The sequence below is a fragment of the Lygodium microphyllum genome, chromosome 29 (genome assembly GCF_053477565.2).
Source record: "Lygodium microphyllum isolate KBCC chromosome 29, Lygodium_microphyllum_v1.1.10, whole genome shotgun sequence".
NCBI lineage: Eukaryota > Viridiplantae > Streptophyta > Polypodiopsida > Schizaeales > Lygodiaceae > Lygodium > Lygodium microphyllum.
The window spans coordinates 21,821,716-21,840,391 of NC_141163.1; the positions used below are offsets into that span (position 1 = coordinate 21,821,716).

At 43.7% G+C, this 18,676-nt stretch overlaps 1 pseudogene across 3 annotated transcripts in view; it reads left to right on the plus strand.

Moving 5' to 3' along the window:
- The window catches only part of LOC148010446 (calcium-transporting ATPase 8, plasma membrane-type pseudogene), a 33,843-nt pseudogene extending 20,508 nt beyond the window's left edge, over positions 1-13,335 (plus strand). For 2 of the 3 annotated variants that reach the window (XR_015689609.1, XR_015689610.1), the window contains one exon: positions 9,900-13,335. The product of XR_015689609.1 is annotated as a calcium-transporting ATPase 8, plasma membrane-type pseudogene, transcript variant X2 (transcript). Of the gene's footprint in view, positions 1-9,443; positions 9,711-9,899 lie in introns of those variants that run through there. The other variant, XR_015689608.1, reaches the window with a different exon arrangement.
- The last annotated feature ends 5,341 nt before the right edge of the window (positions 13,336-18,676 follow it).

The following is an 18,676-nucleotide window of genomic DNA, read 5'->3' on the forward strand; positions in this document are numbered from 1 at the left end:
GAATTCCCTCCTCTAGGGTATACATGCCATGCGGTGTCTTGTCAACTTTCACCTCTTTCATAATCTTGTGTATATCTTGGTCATGTTCCAAAGCCTCCTTCACTAACTCGAGGAAGTTATTCTGACCACACTGACGACTTTCAAATTAGCTTTGCAACTTAGAGCATCAACTATCTTGTTGGTGGATCTTGGCTTGTGTTTGATCTCCAAGTCAAATTCTGCTAGAAGTCGAGCCATCGAGCTTGTTTGATAGATAGCTTTGATTGTGATTGGAAGTATTTGAGGGAGATGATGTTTGTGAAAACTACACAGTGTTTATCTTAGACATAATGCTTTCATTTTCTAAGACAATAAATTACTACTAGCATCTCCTTCTCATGTGTGCTCCATCTGGTTTTGGCATCTGTAAACTTCTTGGATTCATAAGCTATGGGGTGGCCCTCTTGCATTAGCACGCCCCCAATGCCATAATCTAGTGCATCTGTGGTGGATATCTTGAAGGTCTTGGTGAAGTTGGGCACTTTAAGGACAGGGGTTTGACTCATACATTTCTTCATCAGCTCAAAAGTAGCATGTTGCTCACTTCCCCATGCAAACATGTTTTCTTTGATGAGGTGGGATAGTGGTGTAGTGATGAGGCTATAATCCTTGATGAATCTTCTACAAAAGACCATGAAGCCTAGGAACACTCACACTTCCCTCGCAGTCTTCAACATAGGCCAATTCTTAACAACTTCTACTTTCTTGGGGTCCACTTTGATGCCAACCTCTCCTACATGAATCTAATTCCTTTACTACAAACTCACATTTTTCTGGCTGGCATATAGTTTGTGTTGTCTCAGCTTCTCAAAAACTAGGCGTAAGTTCTTTTGTGTTCCTTTAGAGTTTTGCTATATACTAGGAGATCATCGATGTAGATAATGACGAAGACATCTATTTCGGACCTAAAGGACCTAAAAACTCCATCCATGAGGCCATAAAAGGTGCTAGGCCCATTAGTCAGTTCAAAACCTGACTAGCCATTAGAAACTGCCATATCGAGTACATAAAGCTGCTTTGGGGATATCTTCTTCTGCTATGTGAATCTGATGCCACCTTGACCTAAGGTTTTTTTTTTGAGCCAGGCGCCTAATCAGACTCAAAGGTGGAATCCCGTGCTACTAGCTTATGATTTTGCTACTTCCTTCAAGACTAATGTCCTTGGAAGACTCCTCCTAAGGAAAGGAGCATGGATAGGCACCTACCACCCCGGTTCAGGGGTAGTGTTGGACTCTCACCAGCTAAAACCGCTGACCATGGTGAGTTCCCTCAAAGGGATGCCATATCCCAAGGCTGGGCATCGGCTCAAAGGTGGTGTCCCATTGCACTCAAGTATACGCTGCCTCCCGACAGCATTCACTTGCTTGAGCGAGGAGATGCCATCATTGGTATGAGTACAAGCTTGCACACAAGATTGCAAAGGGAGGATACCTCATCTCCCTACCTGCAGTGGGTAGGGATCATGCATATAATGCTCACAGGTACCTCGGCATCGCCTCACCGAGGAATGCTGCCACAAGGCGATGCCCCGGGACTACATTCCTCGAGTGCGAATGAGTGCTCACCCAGTTGGGTAAACACACCCCGCCAACCTCCCCACGAAGGAGTAGCATAGCTTTATCCTCTAAGGTACACCCTCAGGACAAAAGGTCACGAGCTTCATTTATATTACCCGAAATGTGCTTGTCGCATTCATCGATCAACACAGGACAGGAAAGCAGGATGTGTGCATAAGAGGTTCTTGCTTCATGAGAGTTGCACAGGGGATAGGTTTGTCACCGATAGTGATAATAACTGTTTGCCATCTTCACACCGCTGACTCGTGCTAAGCACAAAAACCTTTCCTCTGAAGCCTTGACGTTCTCCAATAGATTGGTGTGAAAGAGGTAGTTCCTTGAGCATTCGAACTCATTCTCATTATAAGAGGAGAGTCTCACACTCATGTTGTCATTCCTATTTCTTCCAGACATGATATCTTACAACAAGTAGAGGTGCTTCAGGGACATACGTTTCCAACCAACACACAGTCCTGGAAAACTAGGTCCACTTGTGGACTTTCTTAATACGTGAGGGAGGTTTCAAAAGCTCTCGAATCCATGTTCCGACCCTCGGGTACTTTTCAAAAGCATGTGCATGTTGCCCGCCACAAAATGTTGGAAGGGGGGGGGGATTATTGAATTCCTTATGTAGGGTGGCTACACCGACCGATGTTGACTTAGCTCCCTTACCTAGGATCCACTTCATCACCATGACTGCCATTATCTCCAACGGCTGAAGAAGTGTCCGACAATGTCCTCCCATAATTTTGGCTCCGTACGTAAGGACCGGAAGCACGCACACATTGAAGACATTGAGTCTAGTCCACATGGGGGTCGAAGGGGAAGAGAGGAATGCTTGATAGGCATGGAGGGTCTTACGGCCCTTCTCAATCTTCTCTCGAATTACTGTTTCAATTGAGAATTCACTATCAAACAATGCCCAGATAAGTGTATCTCTCATAGACTTCGATCCATTTGGTCCCTAAGTAGATGGTCGATCCCTCAGAGCTTGCAAGTTACCAAAGAAAACCATGGCGTTACATTTTGATAGGCCAAAGCTCATTCCCCACTTGGTTGCCCACTCACTCAACCAGTTTAATGCAGCTCCTCGACGAACTCTACAAGAAGAATTAAATCATCTGCAAAAAGTAACCCCTGAATTTTCTCTCGAAGACCGGGAATGCTGACTCTCAATTTGTCACCCTTGTTTATGATATCATTGATAAATATGTGAAAGAGGTTGGGGGATCCGGGCCACCCTTGGCATACGCCTCGCTTCATTGATATGGCTTCAAACAGGAGGTCTCCCACCCTCACCCTACTTGGAACGGAGTGAGTTGATATTGCGATTGGCAAAGATAGGTCTGTGAAATCTTGTGTTCTCTGAAAGGTACTGACAGGCAGGCGTGCCACCGACAAAACACATGTTCCTCCTTCATACGAGTCAAAATGCTCAAGGCTGCTTCATGAGACTCGACTGTGATGTCAAACCACACATATCGATTCGCAAGCACCTAATTCGATCGCACTTCTTAACCTTCCAATACAAATCTGAACGGAGCATTAGTCTCAAGGCGCCCCACATAGACTATTCTATGAGGCTTTTGGCCCCCCATATCACAATTCTCAAGTACGTATGCAAGCTTGCTGACCTTAATGCTATGGCCATGTCTCTGTCCCTCCCCATGAGGACAGTGTGGGTCTCACTACGAGGTGTCGAGGGTCCCACCATGGCAAAGGTAGTTGTGTCGCCATTACCGACACTAGTTGTGATTGAGGTGTTATCGATCGTCCTAATAAAGGGTCCATCCCTGCTCCTCTCACCCCCACTGCATCTATTCAGTTGGGAGCTTTGTTGTGTGCGACAACTTAGGCATACGCTGTTGTTCTCCTTCTTCTCTTGCAATAGTACCCTTGATTGTGGGTTAATGCACATGTCTCACTTGTCTCGTTTGGTAATGGTATAAACACGGAACCAGTTGGGACCGCATCTCCTCCATCACGTGGGGTCGCTAGGGTGATGATGCTAGTTGGATACACAGGATTTCCATTCCGATCCTGGTACGCCTGGGGATTAGGGTTTCCACCCTCTCTGTTGCCCCAATTTAAAGTCCCAGTTGGCACGAGTAACTCGTAAGGATTAGGAACACTTCTTGTTCGGGGGGGGGGGGGGAGGGCGTGCTGTGTCAGGCCAACCCCCACCCCTAGGCCATTTGCCCCGCCCAGCTCCAGGTTTTCTCTTTTTAGTTTAGGGATTGGTGAGTAAGCGATGTCCAGTCCGCCACCCCGGAGCATCGTCACCCCTTAGGGGCCAGCACCCCCTCGCGGTCGAAACTGGGGCCTCCTGTTCCCCAACACGTTGAATGTCTACCGCCCTTGACTCGACCCCAGATCAGGTCGTTACGTCTTGGGTTTCGGCAAAGCCACGTGAGGGACCTTGAACTCATTAGAAGAACCAACACCCACCCACTCATGTGCCCAAATCTGTACAGACACATAAGTAAAGTTCGGGTCCAGGCAGCAAGCGAGCAGCATCCCTATGAAGCATTTGGAGGGGATGAGGTCAAGTTCTTACCCTCACTTGTGCCTCATAGCTCCACGGGACCATGTGTGCTCGAGTCCATTTACTTAAGAACCTTCAATCACCCCCAAAATGGACTTGTGCATTAGGCAATTTGGATCACCCCTTGTCGCAATCTGGTTGCCTAGGGCAAGTGCTATGACACACGCTGGGATCTCTAGGCATCAATCCACTCCTTGAAGATTAGCCTTGGTTTCCCGGAGATCCAACCTGTTTGTCACTAGAGGCAATTCTGGGGACTTAGCCATCGCCCTTTTCTTTCGGGGTCAAACTTGGTTTCCCATAGTCCCTGGAGTTGCCATCCCCCTTGAGCTCATGAGCAGACCATATGACTTTGTACTGCATCTCTCCCCTTCCATCTTGAAGAGACCTAGGGGAGCGTTTCACGCTTCAACCACCCGCTTTTTGCCTCATTGTTTTTCAGGGTTGGGACGTTGTACTCAAGGCAACTGAGCTTGTTTATCCTACATGCCACATACTAGCAGTGTTCCACTTACTAGGTATCATACTCTCCCCCAAGGAGACTTGGCGGAAATTCTGTGGTGTGCCAATGTGGGGGTTTTCCACTCAGTTGTGCCTCATTGTCTTGCCTTAGGACATTTTTACGGGTCCTTTCCTCCCATCATGGGTTTTCTAACCCTTAGGACTTGAGGCCTCAATTCATAGTTTACGCTCCTTTCGTATTGTGACAAGTTGCACAAATTTTAACCTTACTAAGAGGTAGTTGACACCCTGGGATCCATTATATTGCTCCCAGTTGTTGGCATAGTACACCTCTCTTTTGGTATTATTGAGAGGGTGAGGGTCCTACATACTCTTGGGCCATCCAAGTTGGTTGCACAACTCCTTCACCTAGCGTAACTCATCACTTCTTGGACCCTTGGCTTCGATGACGAGATACCCCTGTAGGGGCATCCCAAGTCACTTAGACCTGTCTTCGAAGTGTTTGGCATTGAAGTGCTCAACCCACCTCAAGTCTCTGGTTTCAACTTCCTCAAGTTCCCAACAATCTACTCGACCTACTGAGGTACTTGGAGTTAGCCTAAGTTTCCCTTGGAGAAAGAAAAAACTCTGCTTATTTTCCAATTTTGGGGTAAAATACACCCAAGTGTCCACAACCCACTTCTCTTGTGGCAAGCGTATGCAGATACGACACATATCAATGCATACTCCTTACGATAAGGCAGGATCGGGCATCAAACATGTCACCACATGCGCTACCCCAATTCTTGAAGAGGTACATCATGGCATTGCCATATTTTGAACCCACCTCGTGCTTAGCACATGTTGAGACCAAGTTCAAAGGAAGGCATGAGTTCATGGTTCACTGGACACTTTTGCGCAGCAAGAGAGTTCCCTTGCACAACTTGCATTAGGGCATGAGACCTTGACTACACGACACCACCTGCTTCCTCGCTCGCCTCAAAAGTGATTGGATGGAGTCTCTGTCATCCTTCAAGCTCATTCCTTGCCTCCCTAAGGAGTGTCTCATGTAATTCCCCTTGGCAGTCCTACAAATACTTTGCCATTTCCTGAGTCAAATATGCATAATGTTCACAATACACTCCTCTGCAGCTACTGTACACGGGTACCAGATGCATCACCATATACTCCCTTGTGATCGGGCAAGTGTGGGCATCATACATGTCACCACACATGCTACCCAATTTCTTGAAGAAGTGCATCATGGCACTGTCGTATTTTGAACCCGCCTCGTGGTTTCCATGAGTTGAGGCCAAGCTCGAAGGAAAGAGCAACCTCATGGCTCACTGGACACTTTCGTGTGGCAAGAGGGTTCCCTTACATGATTGGCATTAGGGCATGAGACCTCAGCTACATGACACCACTTGCTTCCTCGCTCACCACAAAAGTGACCGGATGGAGTTGCATCATCATTCCACCTCACTTGTTTCTCAAAGGAGTGTCTCAACATGGTGGCCCTTTAGTTTGGGCTTGTTAGGCTCGTAAGCCAGGTGGCCGCGACAAGGCAGGCCACCATGCACCCGGCTTGACCTAAGGTATACGGTTAAAGTATTTGGCTCCATGTAGCCTATCTAAGAGGTCCTCAACTAGGGGCATGGTATACTTGTTCTTTATAGTGATCTTATTAAGGGCCCTATAATCTACACATAGCAGGAGTCCCCCATTCTTCTTCTTGACAAACAACACTGGGACACCGAAGGGGGATTTGCTAGGGTGGATGAAACCTTGGTCTTCCAACTCATGTAACTGCTTCTTCAACTCCATGAGTTCCATGTGATTCATACAATAAAGGGCTCTAGCCAGTGGGATGGTTAGACCCTGGAATGAGCTTGATCTTGTCATCCACATCTCTTTTGGTGGTAGGGCCTTGGGTAGTTCTACTATCATTACATCCTTAAACTCCTCAAGTATTTTTGCCACTTTTGTATTAGTAACTTGGAGTTTGGGCTTCTTGGTAACCTCCTGCTTAATGGGTCAAATCATCCATAGATACACCATATCTCTTACTTTACTGACTTCTCCACTTGCTTGGCATACACTATAGGTCATGGTGTGAGGCCTAATATGGTTAACTTGGCAAGGCGGTGCTTGGGTTGGTACTCCTGGTTGGCTTGTACTTGGTTTTGCCATTTGGCATGAGATTCCTGACTTATTCTCCTTCATTTGCACTTTGATTGATATTCTATGTGGCAGCTACATTCTTTCATAGGGTACTCTAATGCCTTCTCCTTGCATATCCAGCATCATCTCATTAACTCCTTTCCCAAACATTGCGATGACATACTTGTCATAGAGTTCGAGGCCTATTATGACTTTAAAATCGTCAATGGGAATGACTAAGAAGTTGGTTTGGCTTTCCACTTCCCTGCTTCTACTTGCACTACAAAGACACATTTCACCTCCTTGGCTTCTCCTTGTGCAAAAGTTACTGTTAATCCTTTTGGCCATTAGACAATTTTAGCCCATGTTTTGGCTACACAGTCTGGTGTGATGAAGTTGTGGGTGGCCCCTTTGTCCACCATGGTAGCTTGATCCCCTTCACTCACTTTGCCCTTGATGTATAAGTGTGGACTGTTGCTACACTGGCCACCATGTATTAGGGACGAGCATTGATTGTCCCCCATCTTTGGATGGTCTAGGCTTTCATCACTTCCACTGGGGATTTGTTGGATGTGTGGGGGATTGTGGCTCCTCTCCTCCATATGCACTAGTGCCTACCACTTTAGACCCACTTAATGAGGTTGTGTCACCCATGGGGCATCTATTTTGATAGTAGGGTCTCCGCACTGGAAACATCTAATCCATGTGGTTGAACCTTAGGGTCTCCACCATGATGTAGTTGATCATGTGGGCCCATATGATGCACTCGGAGTTGTTCTGTAGTGGTTACCCCCCCATCTGCCAACTGCTCCTCTTGGTACTAAGGGGGAATGTGACGCAGTTGGGGTTATGCCTGAGGTTTGACTCCACGTCTCCGAGATGGGCCTTTAGGGTTATTGAGTCTCGGGGTCTAGAAGTTGTTGTTGAGGTTGGTGTTGAATCTGATTTGACTTCCTTGGGCTATCCTCCTCCCTTCTAGGTCCATTAATCTTTCAACCATCCTCATCGCCTCAGCTAAACTAGTTAGCTCATGTCTCTCTACATCTTTTCTGGCCCGTTCTTGCACGCCAAATAGGAATCCATGTAGCTTAGTGTCAATGTCCATGTTGGCTAACTGCAGCATGAGCTGTCTATGTTTGCTAACATACTCCTTCATCTTCCCTTGTGTTTGTTTGAGGTTTCTCCATTCATCTCTAACTTTGAATTTCTCCATCTTTGAAATGAAATAGTCTTTGAGTTCCTCTTGGAGTTCTTTCCATAAAAAGATGGTGTGTCCTTGCTCCTGTTCCATCAAGTACCAATTAGCAGCATTTTCCTCTAAGTAGATTGATGCCACTTCTCCCTTTCTATCTTTGGTGATCCTAGCATACTTTAAGTATTTGTTTATCTTGGCGATCCATTTCTTTAGAACCAACCCATCTCTCTCTCCTTTGTATTTGTTGGGTTGGGGCATTTTAAACTTGTCGTAGTTGTCTTTTGAACTATCTCTCTCCTCCTCTTCTCTATGGTTGTGTCTTTTGTCATTCTTCTTACTTTCTGCTTCTCCTTGTCTTTTCTTGTATCTTGCGCCCTCCTAGAAGTCTCCTCTCTCCCTAACCTATCCATCTCCTCTTGTAGTTTATGTCTTCTCTCCTCTTCTTGTTTGCTGTAACGCCCACTCTTTGTAATCCTACTCCACTTCTAGTTTTCTTATCCTTTCCTCTTCTTCCTCTTTCATCTGCACGTTCCTCCAAATTGAGTCCAATAGGCTTGACATGCCCTCCAACTACCTCTCTAGTTCGGCTATCTTCTCTTCTTGAGCTACTCTCCATTCTTGCCCTTTGCTCTTCTTCGTCTCTTCCATTGTTGGGATGGGTGCATTCTCTTTGTCGTCCTCCATGTGGTTGTGGAAAGCCGCGCCTCGGCTTTCAGGGTTGTCAACGCGGGGAAGCCGCATTTTGCCTTTAAATGGTGGTCGTGGGGTTGTGTCGACCCTCGTCACGTATTTAGATGTTGGTTGGTATCGGGGTCACCATGCCCGGGGTCAATGCGACGGGGTCGACGAAACATGGGGCGATACGATGTGGGTCATTTTGGCATAATTTCTTTGGGACACTGGATTTCCTCTCCTGCTCCCGTGAGCACTCCTTCACTTTGAGCGAGAGTTGCTTTGATACCAAGTGTGGTGCACCTGCACTCGTTCACTCACTCAACATGGCACAGAAAGGTAACATAATATGTGAGAGCAAAGTATACTCTTATATTATTCAATCAAAGAAACGATATAACATAGACACATGCCAGGACTACACCCTCGTGACGCTGCACTTAAGAAGGTTCACCACCGGGTATATGGAATCACATGTAGAGTGAAAACCAAGTAGGGCTTAAAGTCACTATTACTCCCTATATAAGTGTTTTTGGTAGTAAATTATGCCATGATATGGCTACAAAGCCCTAACACTTGGGGGGGGGGGGGGGGGGGGTGGGGGCGGGGGTTGGAAGACGGATGTTTATACTCCCGAGTTCCCCATTTGCCATGGATGGGACATGGCTAATAGCTTTATCGTGTCCGAATGATAAAAGGAGCTTTAAGAAAGAGCTATAGACTATAGTGGTTAATTAATTAATAAATTCGTGTATGCGTGTATTTTGAGGCGCGCGGTATAAACGAGGTACGGCGAAGTACGCGTCCACGGTCCCGTAGGCTCCGTCAGAGTTAGTGGAGGAGATGTTTGAGTGCTGTTCCTGCGGGCCGGGGTCCGCTTGAGAACGTGGTTCACACACGCACATACTCTCTCTGGATTTGCCGAACTATAGCCATCATCATCATCATCTCTCTGGATTTAGCTTCGCAGAAGCTTCCTGCTGGCCGCTCCTTTAAGCTCTACGGCATGAAGCCTTTCTCCTCTTGGTGCCCGTTCGCAGCTGCAAACCCTAACACACACAGTAGTCCATCGCTCCCTCGCTGCCACAGCTTCTCCTTACCAGTTTGTATTCATTCTCCTCTCGCATATTAAAGAAAAACCTAACTGTGTCTGTTTTCTTTTCGTTTTTCTTTTCGAGGTATTCTTTCGGTTTTGTCTTTTTCCCCCAACCAGTTTCTCTCGTGGATTGTCTTCTGCATCAACATCATCAGAACTCCTCTGATCCCCCATATGCTTTTGTGATCCTCACAGCGTCCTGCAGGTATCCTCATGCGCATGCGCTTCCCTTACAGAAGGATTTCGTGGTGCAGATTGAGGAAAGGCACGGATCCGTCACCCTAATATGCTTCCATCGGACCGTTCCCTCTCAGGTGATCAATTCCTCTCAGCGCGCAATGAGCCTCTGTCCACCCGGTCCTCTTTCTGGGAGGGCTCCTCCAGGGGTGCAGTTGCGCCTGACTATGAAAGTGCTGAGGATGATGTCTTTGATATCCCGCCAAAGCACCGTAGTTCAGTTCACTTGCGGAAATGGAAGGCAGCTACTTTGGCCCTAAACGCTGCAAGGAGGTTCCGGTACACTGCGAAGTATAATGAAGAGCAACTTGCTGAAGATATCAAGGCTAAGCGGGACGAAAGGCTGAAGCGGATCAGGACCTACATCAATGCTGTTCTAGCTGCAAAACGGTTTCAAGAGGCAGGGGCAGCCTTGGATGAGAAGCGGCCGAGTGGTTTCAGTGTGGAACCTGAAAAGCTGGTTGGTCTGGTGCAAGACCATCAAGTTGAATACCTCGCAGAGTTGGGTGGAGTTGGAGGCATTGCCTACAGGCTTCAAACCAATCTCAGTAAGGGTATAAAGGATGACCCTCAGGAAGTGGAGTCACGAAAGACAGTTTTCGGGCCCAATTCTTATACCAGGCATCCTCCGAAAGGCTTCTTTGCCTTTTTTGTGGATGCCTTCAAGGACCTGACCTTGATCATTTTGATTTTGTGTGCAGCCCTTTCTTTAGGCCTAGGTATCAAGAGCCATGGTGTGGGGGAAGGCTGGTATGATGGTGTGAGCATTACCGTTGCTGTTCTGCTTGTTATTCTTGTTACAGCCATCAGTGACTACAAGCAGTCTCTCCAGTTCAGGGCTTTAAGTGAGGAAAAAAGGAATGTTCAGGTTCAAATTATCAGAGGCGGAAGAACGAAAGTAGTGTCTATCTTTGATGTGGTAGTGGGTGATATTGTTCTCCTCAACATTGGGGATCAAGTACCTGCTGATGGCCTTTTTGTTGAAGGACACTCTCTATTTTTGGATGAGTCCAGCATGACAGGGGAGAGTGAGCCAGTTCATGTGCATCACTTACAGCCCTTTCTGCTTTCGGGATCCAAAGTGAGTGATGGGCACGGCCTGATGCTGGTTACTGGAGTGGGTATGATGACTGAATGGGGTCAACTGATGGCAGCCCTTGGAGAAGAGACAGGTGAGGAAACTCCTTTGCAAGTGCGGCTGAATGGTGTTGCAACCCTTATTGGTAAGGTAGGGCTCGTAGTGGCTGGTTCACTTTTGGTGATTTTGATCATTTTCTACTTTAGTGGCCACACTAATGGTTCTGGCAATTCTGGTAAGTTCAAGCGAGGACAAACTTCAGGAACTGCTGTAGGAAACGCTGTAGTAGACATTTTTGTAATTGCTGTCACAATTATTGTGGTTGCTGTGCCGGAGGGTCTTCCACTTGCTGTCACACTGAGCCTGGCATATGCAATGAAGAAAATGATAGCAGATAAGGCCCTTGTAAGATGCTTATCTGCTTGCGAGACTATGGGCAGCGCCACTACTATATGCAGCGATAAAACTGGCACACTCACTTTGAACCAGATGTCTGTAGTGAAAGCTTGGATTGCAGGTAAATTAAGGGACCTGGTGGCTACTACACGGCACCTCCATAAAGATGCATGTGGTATACTCATCGAGGGCATTGCCCAAAACAGCAATGGCAGTGTCTTTGTTCCTTCAGATGGTGAGCCGGAGGTGACAGGCTCTCCTACTGAAAAGGCACTGTTGTGCTGGGGCCTGAAAATTGGAATGAACTATGACGAAGTGAAATCACAGTCTACCATTCTGCAGGTGGAGACATTCAACTCTATAAAGAAACGTGCTGGGGTGGCTGTCAAGGTTTTGGGTGGGAAAGTGCACGTTCATTGGAAAGGGGCTGCAGAGATAGTTTTGCAAGAGTGTGATAAGCTTCTGTCTGAAGAAGGCCTGGCAGTTCCCATGAGTGCTATTGAAAGGGATAATGTGATGCAGGTTATCGAAAGTATGGCTGCTGAAAGTTTACGCTGCATAGCCTTTGGTTTCCAGGAAATTAGCCTGACAGAAGTCCCAACTGGAGCAGCACTGGAAGATTGGAAGATTCCAGAAGGACTGCTTACTCTTATTTCAGTTGTGGGAATCAAGGATCCTTGCCGACCTGAAGTGCCAGAAAGTGTGAGGCAGTGCCAAGCTGCTGGAATAGTGGTGCGAATGATCACAGGGGACAACATTCTGACAGCCAAAGCAATAGCTACAGAATGTGGAATTCTTAAGGAAGGATACGCTATTGAAGGTGTCAACTTCCGGGATCTTACTCCTGAAGAAAGGTTGCGAGAAGTGCCAAAAATAGAGGTGATGGCCAGGTCTTCACCAACTGATAAGTTACTGATGGTGCAGACTCTGAGAGAACTAGGTGAGGTTGTAGCTGTAACAGGTGATGGGACCAATGATGCACCGGCCCTTCGTGAAGCTGATAGTGGACTTGCAATGGGGATCCAGGGAACAGAAGTTGCAAAAGAGAACTCTGACATTATCATACTGGATGACAACTTTGCATCAGTGGTAAGGGTGGTGAAATGGGGCCGGTCGGTATACCTCAACATACAAAAGTTTATTCAATTCCAGTTGACTGTAAATGTGGCAGCACTTGCTGTCAATTTTATTGCTGCAGTATCGTATGGTTCTGTGCCTTTGACAGCAGTCCAGCTTCTCTGGGTGAATCTCATTATGGATACACTTGGAGCACTGGCGCTAGCCACGGAGAAGCCTACAGATGAGCTCCTGCTCAGACCACCAGTTGGTCGCAAAGAACCTATAATCTCTAATGTGATGTGGAGGAACATATTTTCACAGGCTGCCTTTCAAGTTACTGTACTTCTTGTTCTACAATTCAGAGGCAAAGATTTGCTGAACTTGGATAGTCCTGATGCAGATAGCATCAATCGGACAATAATATTCAATACTTTTGTTTTCTGTCAGTTGTTCAATGAGGTCAATGCAAGGAAATTGGAGGAGCAAAATGTATTTCGAGGGCTACTTGGAAACTGGTTGTTCCTGGGTGTCATTGGTGGCAGCTTAATTCTGCAGGTTATCATTGTTGAGTTTCTGAATAATTTTGCTTCAACAGTCCATTTGGAATGGCGGTTCTGGCTCATAAGCATAGTGATTGGATTTCTAAGCTGGCCCCTTGCTTTTGTAGTGAAGTATATTCCTGTGCCTAAGAAGCCCTTCATAATCAAATCCATAGTGTCATTGCAGAGGAAAGGTCGAAGGGAAGGTAGTTGTGCGAGTGGGAACTGTTCCAGGCAGATAGATGCAAGAAGGGGGAGTTAATGAATCAACTAAATGAAATGAACTTGTTGATTACAAGCAGTATATTTTTTAATTTATGAATCATCTGAATAAGTCTCAAAATTATCAGCTTATCATAATGGAAGCTGTGCTCAGTCTTCTGATGTATCTTGGTGACTCTGTACTTGGCCTGTTGGGTGGCTGCTTCTGCCTTCTGCCTTCTGCCTTCTGCCTAGAGGTGGTTGTAAGGTGTAACTGGGAGTTGCCTTTTATTTTGAACTCGCAATGTTTCTCGTAATCTTTCAAAACACACACACACACACACACACACACACACACTCTCTCTCTCTCTCTCTCTCTCTCTCTCTCTCTCTCTCATGTCTGTCTTATGTGTAATCTCTTCTTTCCTGGCAATTTAATTTCTAAATTTGACTTCCACAAGTTTACATAAGTGAAGCTTAACAGTGAGTGGTTGGTTTATTTGATCACTTTTAACTATGTTAGAAATGTAGGGAGTCTATGGAATAATCATTTTCTCTCTCCTCTAAATAGCTCTCACCTGAAACACTTGGATTTTGGCACAAGTAGGGCCCTTGCATAGTCCATGTGTGGGTGGCCTTGTTGCTTTTTCTCAGTTTTACTTGTTAGACTTAGGTGTGGTGTGGCCCTTAAACACGTATGTAAAGTCTATGTGTGATGCACAAACGTGTAACAGTGGGTGTCCAAAAGCTTGGTTATGGTCTTGCCATAGATGGAGAGAGCAGAATATAGGACTTGCCTTGAAAGAATGGACAAGTGGAATAAGATCAATAAATTCAAGCGATGACATATCTGTAATACAGTATAGCTTTTAGTAGTTAATGCTTCTCAAAATGAATTTTACCTTTAAGGACAATTCCTCCCTTTTAAAAAATGAATTATTCTCTAAATATCCCAAAGATCCACTAGAAACATGTAGAAAGGTAATAATTGCAAATGTTGAAAGAAGATATTATCTCAAGCGTTTGAAAAGGGTATAAATAAAATGGTGAAATCAAACAAATATTCCATGTTGAAATTGGAAGGATAGAATCATATCTTTTTCCATGTTCAGATTGGAAGGATAAAATCGTATCTTTTAAACTTTAGGTATGAGAGAGAGAGAGAGAGAACACGTGTATGTTTAAAAAGTGTGCACTAGTGGAGCATTGCCCCTTTTGTTTTACTTTACTCCCCAAAGTAAGGACCACTTTAATTGGAAAAAGAAAGGGTTTCTCTTTCTCTTTTGACAAAAGTCTACATCTTAACTAGAAGTAACTATTAGGATTAGAGTTCACCATACCATCTATATTATTAGATAAGGAGAGGTGGGGGGCGGGTGCCACGTGGCAGCCCCCCACCTCCCCCACAAAAAAAAAGAGAACGCGGGGGTGGGTGCCACGCGTCCAGCACCCGCCCCCCACAAATATCACGTCCGCCCCGGTGAACTTTTTAGTTAGGAAACCAAAAGTTCAAGAATAACAAGTTAGTCAAATATGCCTTTGCATCTTGCATGATTTTCCACCACTCACAAAAAGCGATATATGAATACATGTATAATAGTTGGAATACTTAAGATTTTGAATAAATTGGTTCCCTTAAGAGTTTGTTTTTCCAAGGTCGCTTGAAAGAGAATCTACATTTTTTAAAAAATGAGAGCATAATTATTGTGTATCACCCAAGGTAAATATTTTCATATTCCTATAGGAGTAGTACATGGAGTCCAAAAAACAAGTAGTTAAAGGGTTTTGCTCAATACCTTGTAAGCTAGCTTGTAGGACTTGGAGGAATAGCTAAAATATTTTAGACAACTCAATCATTATTGGAAGTAGCTAGCAAAGGAGCCACCACCAACACCTTTAGGGTAAGGGGGACTAGTATAATGGCATGCAACTTTCCCCCCTTTTGATCTTAGCTATCATGTGAGTGTGCAAAAAATTCCATCTCTTAGGCCATTCACTTCCTACAAGTGACTATCTAGAAGAAATTTGAGCTACTATGTTCTCTTAGTGAAGATTGAAGCTCTAGAATTGATTCTAGTTCCTAAAAAATTGCCACAAAAGCAAGACAAACTTGCACTAGTAAAGTGACACGACATGTGGCAATTCCGGATTGGAGTGCTTAGCTTTCCTCCAACGAGATAATTGGATTTTTGTTCTTTTGCTAGGCCACGTGTGTGAAATTTAGGCAGGGCCACTTAACATAGTTAAGGGGGTCATCACATTATGGCCCCCTTACCCCTACTTCTAACAAAAACAATTTAATTAGATTGGATAGTGGGAGCGAGAGTGGTAGGTGAGTAGGGAACATGAGAAGTTTGTCTATTTGCATAGGAAACAATTTCTTTCTTATTGCATCCTAGTAGGGCATGTACTAGAAGTGGATACTTGAACTAGTCCATCCACCTGTCATAAATGGGACCTCCAAAGTGTAGAAGGTGGACCACATGGAGCTTGAATATGCTATTGTTGTTCACAATGAACAAGGTGATATGGTCAAAATGGAGAAAGCCTTGTGCTAAGATATTTGTAGTTTTGATGATAGGATTAAGGCTACTTTGGAAAGGATCAAGGCTACTTTGATGGTAGGATTAAGGCTACTTTGGAAAGGATACTTAGGTGATATGAAAAGGATACTCATGGCCCTAGTGGCATTCTCATTGCCTTGGCTTAAACAATAGTATTCTTCATATTCCATGGTTGAGTTATTCTTTTACTTCTTGTCGAAGGTGCTTAGTGAGTTGGCATTTGAGAAATGGCTTTTTGTCTCACTAATAAAAATCGAGCTGCTCTTCATCAATTTAGGTTCCTGGGAAAATGGTTCTATTTTCCCCTTCTTACATCATCTACAAAGAAGAATTTTGTGCTTGGTAGCACCATTTGCTACAATGGTGACTAAGTTTACACCCTTTCATGGTTAGTTGATCTCACTCTTGTGAAAGTTCTTAATCATGAATATATTGAGTCAAATCATACTTCTATTCATTAGAATGCAAGTTCTTTTTGTGTAATTCTTTGAGTATTCTTATACTACTCTTTTCATTCTATTTCATGTAAATGGTATGGTTAAAGTGATACCTTGAAATGGAATCCTTACCTTGTATCAATGTACATATCTATATGCATTTTGATATCAATTTTTGTGTTTGTTTACAAAAGTGTAAACATCTCTTAATGTCGCGTTGATCTATACGGCATATTGGTAAAGCTAGACCTAAAACACTTAGTGTTTAGGGCTTAATACATACTTCTTTACATCTATTGCCTAGGTTCTAATGCTTGACATAAGAACAAGCATTCTCTTGATAGAAGTATGTAACAAAAAATAAGGGAATGGGATCACGAATATGTATCATTGCTTACCTTAGATACATGTGCATCCAAGTATGAAGGGAGCTTTCAAGGTGAAACCATCTGCAATTGTAGATATATCAAAGCACTAGAAGGGTAAAACTATAGCTCTCACACAAAGGAAGGTTGATTTTCACCTTGTAACAAAGGTGTTGGTACAACATGTGTACATTTTATAAAAATGTAAGTATTAGAGAAGTTGATACAAGGATGACATGAACATGGCATGCAAATCTGAATAGGCACATTGGATTGAGACATGAGATATTCTATGACTCCGTATATTGTGCATTATATGGATGATATGATAGAGTCTTATGGATCATAGCCAATTAGGATGGAGATCCAAATGGACACGTAGGATCAACAAATCAAAGAATTTTTTAACCTCGACTTCCAACAGATTCATATCATCCATTACAAAAGAATCACTCATCATAGTAAAATAGTTTATCAAGAGTTTTGTGCTTCATCTAAACCTTGCACAATATTTGCATGGCACAAAAACAAAGCACTTAAAAAAAAACCAAAATAACTAATTATTCATGAGTTCTTGCAATTAAAAAAAATAATTTATCTATAAGTTAGAGTATCTACATTACTTTATTGATTGCAATAACAACAATAGATTTGAAATGGTCATTAAAACCTATCGAAATCATAGTGCGATAAAACTATGACTAGATTGTTTATTGGATGAATACATTTTAACAAAAAATATATAGATAGTTGCATGAATAAAAGTAACACAAAATTGGGAGAATTTACCTATAACCTGATTTGTTGAAGATAATATTGTGGTCAAAACCTAGAGCTACATAATCTTTGCTCTGCTGCATGGTGTTAAGTGTTGCAAAACAACAATTGATATAAAAGTTAGAACTAGAATCAAATCCTACTGTAAAGATAGCAAAAAAGAGAAAACATAGAGAGGAAGAAAGAGAGTATGTGTAAGTAAATGGGAGAGAGAAATCAATGAGCACTTATCCAATCTTCCACAAATTGATCTTTACAAAAAGATAATAGCCAGAGTTAGTATTTATATGAAGGTATACTTAAAAAAATAGAAAAGAGAAAAATACACACACACAGAGAGAGAGAGAGAGAGAGAGAGAGAGAGAGAGAGAGAGAGAGAGAGAGAGAGAGAGAGAGAGAGAGAGAGAGAGAGAGAGAGAGAGAGAGAGAGAGAGAGAGAGAGAGAGAGAGAGAGAGAGAGAGAGAGAGAGAGAGGACCAAATGAGAGCAAACTTAAGAGCTCAAAAGTCTAAGATTGAAAGTAAGCAGTAGTTTTGCTATGTGCAGCAAAAGAAAAGGCTGTTCCAAATGAGAGCAAACTTAAGAGCTCAAAAGTCTAAGATTGAAAGTAAGCAGTAGTTTTGCTATGTGCAGCAAAAGAAAAGGCTGTTGCTTGAAGGATGCTTATTAAAAAAAATGGTTGCTTAAAGGATGCTATTGCAAACATGGCATGAAAGATACCCATCATTCCATATACAATGCAATCACAAATAACGTGGCATTAGTGACTTATAAAAGTGACACCAATTTTCATTACTTTAGCATTGGTTTAACTTGTGGCTATGCCCCTTCTCATACATTAGATACATGCAAAATTATGCATGGGTCTTTTGACATGAGTATTTACACGATGCTAGATGCACTCATAACTTTTTTTATTGGTTCAAGAAATGTGTATACGAGGATATCTATAAGCCTAATCCCTTTTAGTGAATAATGCACAAGGCATGTCAAAGTGTTTTTATTACAATAATTATGGCCACATAAGAGCAAATTTTGATTGGGATGAGAGTTATTTCTAAACTTGTATCTTTGTCATCTTGCTTGCATCTTCATTACCTTTAAAACCCAATTTGAAATGTTCCTCCCAAACTGAAGGTTGTGATACAAAGATGGCTCTATCTACTTGTGTACTTCCAATGTGAAGCTTAGATTATGATCCAAACGAATAGTAGGTGAAGAGCTTAAGGATAGATAGAAGAACTCTGATTAGATGAAAGATAGACTGGTGATGGCTTTGGAGGAGTCTTCCTTTTATAGCAAGGGAAGGTAGTATGGTT